Below are 7,771 nucleotides of genomic sequence, written 5' to 3' on the forward strand. Positions count from 1 at the left end.
TATTGAGAGTGTATACATGTGAATCTTCCTAATGCTAGAGAGGATAAGAGGAGCTAAGTGGGAATGGTCTTGAGGGAAAGGGGAAACCCTAACCCAAAAAAATCACAAAGAAATCACAAAAACTAAAAATTGAATAATAAACGTTTTTAATCTATTACTAGGTAAATATTTTTGTCTCCTAGAAATCAACGTTGATATTATCCTTATCTTATCTGTTAGTGCTTGCTAAAAAGTTGATATTACAACAGTGTATAATGAAGATATTCTATTTTCAAGTGCCAAGATCAAGGTGAAAATTTTCACTTTCTATTCTGTTAGCTTAAGGATTATCCTTAGTATATCTATCCCTACCAATTTGTATCAACACCATGGGACTCTTTTACCCATTTTCTTATGAATCAAATTGAAGAGATTGAAGAAAAAGCTTGGATTTAGTTGAAACAAAATCGTACAGAATGGATGTCTTAGGGGTTGAAGTAAAGATGCGGCTTGGATGTCCCAACCTAGTTGGGTTTGCTGAAAACCAACAAGATGATCTCGTCTCAGGTCCATGGAGGACCATGAACTTGAGATATGGTCCATGGAGGACCATATCTCTATAGCTCAATCAACAAGTAAGTGGTATTGATCCTCTGTGTAGCGACTCTTTTGATTGTTGATCACCTTCTCAAGATTTTGTGAAAGGGGACAAAGGGAGACGAAGGGAGACCAATGCAGACTACTGGTAAGAACCGGACGTGATTTTGGTGAGAAATTTTACAATAGAGTAAAATCTGCTTTAAGAACTAAGAAACAAAGTAAAGAGGAGAGAACGATGATTCAAATGAATGCAGACGAAAAAAGAAGTGTGATTTTGGTGGGAAACGTGATAGTAGAATATTCAAAAAGAAAGAATAATGACCGAAAAGTGACCTCTGACATGAGTTAACGTCCTTAGGCATTTAATGGATGACCTCTTAAATGAATAATAAATTCTCTCATTAATCACGTCTGAATGGCCAAATTTGGAGGGTTCATTATTTTAAAACCTCAACTAATTAGTAACTTAATCATTTTCTTATAAGTGTCATTTTTGAAACGTTTTTGGCCCTAATGGTTTATGAACTCCTCTCGCATCCGCTCTTCAAAACCTTCATGCCTGAATTTAGTGAGAAGGGCCAACTTCAGGTCGTCCCATGTGCCAAAAGTTCCTGCTGCTTGTTTCTCATACCATTGAAATGCCGTGCCCTTGAAAGTGGTGGGGAATATCGCTAACTAGTGCTCAGGGGTTCTGGCATTGTTAGCCACACATGTTGCCACAAACTCTGCTACATGAAGATCAGGGTCTTCATTGTACTCTCCCTTAAAAATTGGCAATGGGACTACATTTGCTGGCCTGTCATCAATATTTCCAAGATGAACTTGACTAGGAAGGGGACCTTGAGTTTCCATGGGGACTTTTGTAAAGAGTGCTTTTAGGATGTCAAAGGAGGCTTCTCTTGTGAGCTCGTTCTCAACCTTGATTCTTATCTTCTCTCTTCTTATGTATCTCTTGACTCATTCTAATGCTTGCCTCTTGATTGCATCATTCATCAGGGGCTTGGCTCCAACCAGTTGTTCAGTACTCAATAGAATAGAATCAAAGAGGGGCTTCAGTCTTCTGGGAGATTCTCTGGCCAATATCTCCTCTACTTCCTTCTTTTCAACATCTCTGAATTCAGCTTTCAAACCACTACAGAGGGGGAGATATTCTATTTTGAAAGTATCAAAACTCATTCTTCTTAGGATCGTTGTTGTGTCATCATTATAATAATGCCAGCTTCTAAGGGTTTCAACATTGTATGTTGTGAAAAACACTCTGTCTACCAACTTCCAGTGGGTTGCTAATTGGACAAACAGAAGAGTTAGTGCACCAAGAATTCCATGTATATTGTTTGCAGCATCCACAAATAAATTTCAACTCTTTTCCTTCTTGTTTCCTGAACCTCCACTGACCATGACTCCTGAAGCTTCTTCACAATCTCCCACTTGATGATGCCTGGAAACTTCTCAATGAATACTAAATCTTCCATAGATAGTCATTCTCTCAGCTTCTACCCTTCAGTTTGTTCCCAAACAATTTGGCACCAAGATGCAAGTTTTTGTTGCTTCAACATGAAGAGGAAACAGTCCACCGCATAGAGCTTGCATCATGATGGTAATATGTTTCCGCCAATGTGGGATGAACTTCTTGTGGAAAGTGGCTTTGATAATAAGAATCTCCAACTCTTCAATGGAAGAAGGAACTTTGCAAACATCCATTGAATTCTTCTCTTCTTGATAATGCCATTTCCTTCATTTTCAGCCTCTTCTGATGCTTGTTGATGGCTCCCCGGTTGCGCACCAAAAACATGGAGCCCCAAGAGAGACACCAAGGAAAAGGGGATTCTACTGCAAGAAAACCTATCTTTTAACATCAACAAGATTTTATTTCATTCTTTTGATGACCAAAATAAGAAAAACAATAAATCTTCACGCAGCATCATAGTAGATATCTCCCACGGATTTGATAGAATCAATTTTAATCTTCAACATATTCATAAAATCCATCAATAGAACAAAGAACATAAAAGAATACACCATTTTTTGAATGGAAAGCAATCACATAGTATTCATCTTCAATGTCTTCATAGTTTTCTCTCTCAATCTCTCATACAAATGCATTGTTTTGATAGAATTGGCTATCTCTGGCGCGCTCTCTCTCTCTCTCTCTCTCTCTCTCTCTATAGTACATCATCTCCTCACTATAATACTCAAGAATGGTACTTAATAATCCTTCTTAGGTCGTGGATACACCTCCCAAGAGGTATGTCTATGTCAAAGAGGCACTAGAGCCACTACAGTGTCTCTTCATATCTCACTCCTGTCTCTGTCACTCTAGTCTTCTCTTCAGTCTTCAGCAGCTACTTCTTCCATTTGTTTTAGCTCTTTTGAACTTAGATTCATCCTTTCCAAAAGTTAGAAAACTTTTTCAAAGTCACACATACATTCTATAGAACACTTACAAAAGATCTACAGTTTAGAACCGAATAGGAACAGAGAGTAGAGAAAGAATAGAGACAGAGGCTCTACAGAAGATTTACAGAGGATTACAGAAGGTCATCAGAGAACATCAAATCCTCATAACTCATACTAAAACCATTCCAAACTATAAAAAACTATTCAATAATCTTTCAAAAGATTTCAACCTTCATCAATCATCAATCCATGCTTCATACAAAAGAAAATTAGCACAAAACAAAAGCTATACAAAAGGCATCAGAACCTTAATAGAACCTATCAGAACATCACAGAGCTTCATATGTCTACTAAAAATCATCATGAACTTCCAAAACATAATCAATATAATCCAAAATACCCTCAAACACTTCCATTAACAACCATGCATTACTCTAAATCTATTAAAAATCAATCATTTAGACCTCAAAAACAACAAAAATTAGTCAAAAAGTCAAAATTTTTCCACTCTCAACACATACCTGCAGCCTTACAATCAATTCCACCTTGCGAACATGCCACTAAATTTCTTTGGAAGGGGAGCCGCCCCGTTGGCTCTTCTGACACCAAATGACACTAAATTGACCATCCCTAGGATGAAAATCAATCCTACAGGTATCCCTAGACTGCCTAGACTATGCATTACCCATGCACCGAGTGATACTTTAGTCCACTATGTGGACGAGCCTAGCAAGAATAAGCCTTATGTAAACCCATGTGTGTTATACAATGAGGAAGGCAATGCTATCCTTATGGACTATTGATCAATACTACTGGTGATGGCATTGGGTAGAGAGAGAGGCAGAGGCCTAGGAGGGCAAGCCCAAGAGCCAATCATGTGTTCACTCAGGACATATTTCTTTGCGCTGCCCCAGAGGGAGCAAGAAAACAAAGATAAGGCTGAATTGAGACGCGTTGAGTGTGGAATCACTCATCTCTTTGTCGATTTCCCTAGACGAAGGCCATCCTCTAGTCTGGAAAACGAGCCATTGGTTCCATTGGGGTTGTTTGAGACACTCGATGGGGACACAACATCTATCCCATTATAGGTCATGACCCACGTGTAGAAAAAATAGGCCGGCATATCATTGCCAAGGCCTAGCAACCTTGATGCAACCTCAATTGGGAAGAAGAAGAGCCGGAGAGGAAGGAAGAAAAGACTAGACACTAAGGTCACCCTCAAAATCGAAAGTGCCACAACACTGCCAATTGGAAGGAAAGTCGTTGATGCTGAGAAAGAAATGTCGGCTCCATGGATGGCTGACAGGGAAGTGCTGAGGTTGAGGAGTACCCCAATCCAAAGTGCCAACTCGAAGCCATCAAGAAGGTGAAAGAGTGGGTGAAGGAGGCCTAGGAATACCTAAAGGATGCTGAACCCATACTAGAGGATGAAATCGATGACCTCGCAAGCATAAGCACACCAATCTCTCTCCCATGACCAAGTTCAAGGAGGTGATGGCACCACAGCTAGGTTGCCTAGACAAATAATAGATACTTTGGGATAACAAGGCAATCAAGGCCAGTGGCCAAGAACCGCAGACATAAGAGAGAGGCAAGTGACTAGCAACCTCCTAATACACTAGTGACCACCTCGATAACTCTGAGCTTAGGTGACCTGCTTAGGCAGCACCCAATGCTATGGCTAGAGCTAAAGTAGTGGGTTGAAGAACCAAATGAGCCAATTTCCATAGACTTGCCTAAGCATGATGCAGAAACCCAAATACCGAGTTTAACGTTGCACTCCATGCCTAAATCCCTACAAGTCAATGTCTTTTGGAAAGGCACGAAAATGCATACAGTGTCAAAATGAGCAGGATCTAGGACATGGCAGTCAGTTATGGTGGATGGAAGGAGAAGAGTGGACTCATGATGGAGAAGACAAAGACACTGTTTGTTACACAAGTGAATTAGGTTCCAAGATTGAGACTTGGACTCATAAACACAATCTTGTGTATGTGGACAATGACACTGACACTTTACTGATAAGAAAAGAGTACTATCATTGCATTAAGAAAAGGAAGCAAGTATAATGCTTTATAGGAAAGTAGGAAACTGCAGTAGGCACCACTGTGCATATGGGATAGGTAAGCCTGCATGTCCTTGGCCCTGAAGCTCCATACAAAGAGGTTGTTAGTGAGTGTGATTGCTAAATCTCAACACCCCTCCTCAATCACAACTAGAAAGGCACAAAGTGTGTAGAGGTTGTAATGAGAACCACTTGCAAAGTGTTGGCACACCACAAACATGGTAGACACCAGAGGTTGTCACAGAAAAGGCTAAGTGTGGGCACCAAAACATGATGGACATCCAGAGGCTGTAACAAGGGCCTCACAAAGTGTACAGGGACTGTAATGCCAAGTTACATAAGGAGTTTACAAAGCTTATGGCAGGAAGCATTAGGGCAAGGAAATACAAGGCTTTTAAAACAGTCTATCAGAGTAATGAGAGTAGAAGGACTGATGAGACTTGTCCTTCCAATCCTGGTGGTATTCATCTTCAACTTCTTCTTCATCTTTTGGTCCATGGTCTTCTTCTTCTTTTAAGTTGCAAGATAGGCCTTTTGGGACCTCTTTCTAGCATGACAGAACTTCTCAGTGTGTCCGGTCCTTTTGCAGAAGTCACAGAAGAGCGGTTCCTTTTTACCTTTGTATCTGTTGTTTACATATAACATTTGTTCATCCTTTGAAGTGCTAGGCTCTTCTTTGCTTTTAAGTTTTTTTTCTTCCTCTAGCAGAGAGGCTTTAATGTCAACAAGTTGAGGATCAGGCATATTGGTTAGAGTGGTTGATACATTATTATAAGCAGGAGGCAAACTTTTTAACAAGACACCAATACAAACATCTTCATCCATTTTTACCTTTATCCCTGCAAGTTGAGTAAGCAAGCTTTCCATGCAGTTTAGATGGGATGCCAGGGATGTATGAGGCTTCATATCAAGTCGGAAAAATTCAATCAATAGACCATACTTAGACGACTTTGATTGTGCACCAAATAAGGTATCCAATTTGTCCCAAGTGTCATGGGACGTGTCACAGGCATCCACATGATGGATGTAGCTGTCATCCAATTCCAGTTTAATGATGGCTTGTCCCTTGTCATCATTCTTCTGCCAAGTTACTGCAAGGTCCTCATCCCGAGGTTTTTTCTCTTTGCCATTGGTAATGGCCCAAAGACCCTTCTTAATCAGAATGAGCTTGATGCGGGTTTGCCAGGTGTGAAATCAGACTCCCTTGAACTGAGCATTTGGAGAGTCTTTTCCCATGTTGGATAGCCAAAGCAGCAGCAAATCAATACCAAGATTCTCAGATGTTACAGGTGAAGGAGCAGATTACAATGTGCCAAGAGACACAAGTAATGGTAGTGTGAAAACACACTATGTAGATACTTGATGTTGAGCTTAAATCTTCCTTGCTCGGGGTCGTCAATCCTTCTTCAATCTTCTCAGGTCTTTCCCCTCCTTGATTTGGTGCTGGGACAGTGGGTCAGAGTGGGCTTTAGCTTGGTTTAGTGGCAGGAGTGAGAAAATGAGAGAAAAAAATGAGCTTGGGAGATTTTGGCTATGGTGGAATTAGGGTTTCTAAGATAGGGGCCTCGTTTTTTGCAGATTGCAGGAGTTGTAGTTAATCATTTCCCAAAATTTTTACATGTATAGGAAGCTTACTTCAAGGGCTATCAAAACCCCATAACAATCGATTAGATCGCGGGCAGTACAGTGCGTGTAGAGAGCTCGACCAGAAACAACGCAGATCAGGACATGCGCAGTCGATTTCTGTAATGTCGGGGCCAGAGAGCAACAATGTCATCAATTAATGTGATAGGGAGTTGCGCCTAATGTTGGGGAACATCTTCCAAGAAGAGGTCATAAGCTAATTTGACTTGTAGAGGGAGATCTCAGCTCTTTATCAGAGGTATGTCCAGGCTGGCTATGGTGGCCATAGGACAGAAGCAAAGAAGAATGACAATGCTGGAGCTATAGGAGCCCAATGCCACTGATTTAGGTGTCAAGAAGAACCTTTGGAAGTAGAGAAACACTTTTCCAAAAGGAAGCTCCAAGAGATTTGACCTGTGGAGTGAGATACAAGAGCTTGAAGCAGGCAGGGTGCAGGTTTGGCTATGGCTGCCAAACAGGGCAGTGAGGAAAAAAGAGTAGAAGATGAAGTCTTGAGCTGGACTGAGCTCAAGCTGAGCTAGATGAAAGTGAAATGGAGCTAAAGGAGTAGTGCCATGCCCATCTGTGCTCTGATACCATGTCAAAATGAGCGGGATCTAGGATATGGTAGTTAGTTATGGTGGATGGAAGGAGAAGAGTGGACTCATGATGGAGAAGACAAAGACACTGTTTGTTACACAAGTGAATTAGGTTCCAAGATTGAGACTTGGACTCATAAATACAATCTTGTGTATGTGGACAATGACACTGACACTTTACTAATAAGAAAAGAGTACTATCATTGCATTAAGAAAAGGAAGCAAGTACAATGCTTTATAGGAAACTAGGAAACTGTAGTAGGCACCATTGTGCATATGGGATAGGTAAGGCTGCATGTCCTTGGCCCTGAAGCTCCATACAAAGAGGCTGATAGTGAGTGTGATTGCTGAATCTCAACATACAGTACTACCATTCCTAGCACTGGGAGACATCACCAGAAATGGGATCGTGGATATAGGGGTAGGAGTGAGTGTACTAAGCCATGTGGTGCTCCAAACTTGCGGTAACCCACTGGTCAAGACTGCTAGGTTTAATGTCACACTGGGG

Source organism: Lygodium microphyllum, chromosome 18 (assembly GCF_053477565.2).
Source record: "Lygodium microphyllum isolate KBCC chromosome 18, Lygodium_microphyllum_v1.1.10, whole genome shotgun sequence".
NCBI lineage: Eukaryota > Viridiplantae > Streptophyta > Polypodiopsida > Schizaeales > Lygodiaceae > Lygodium > Lygodium microphyllum.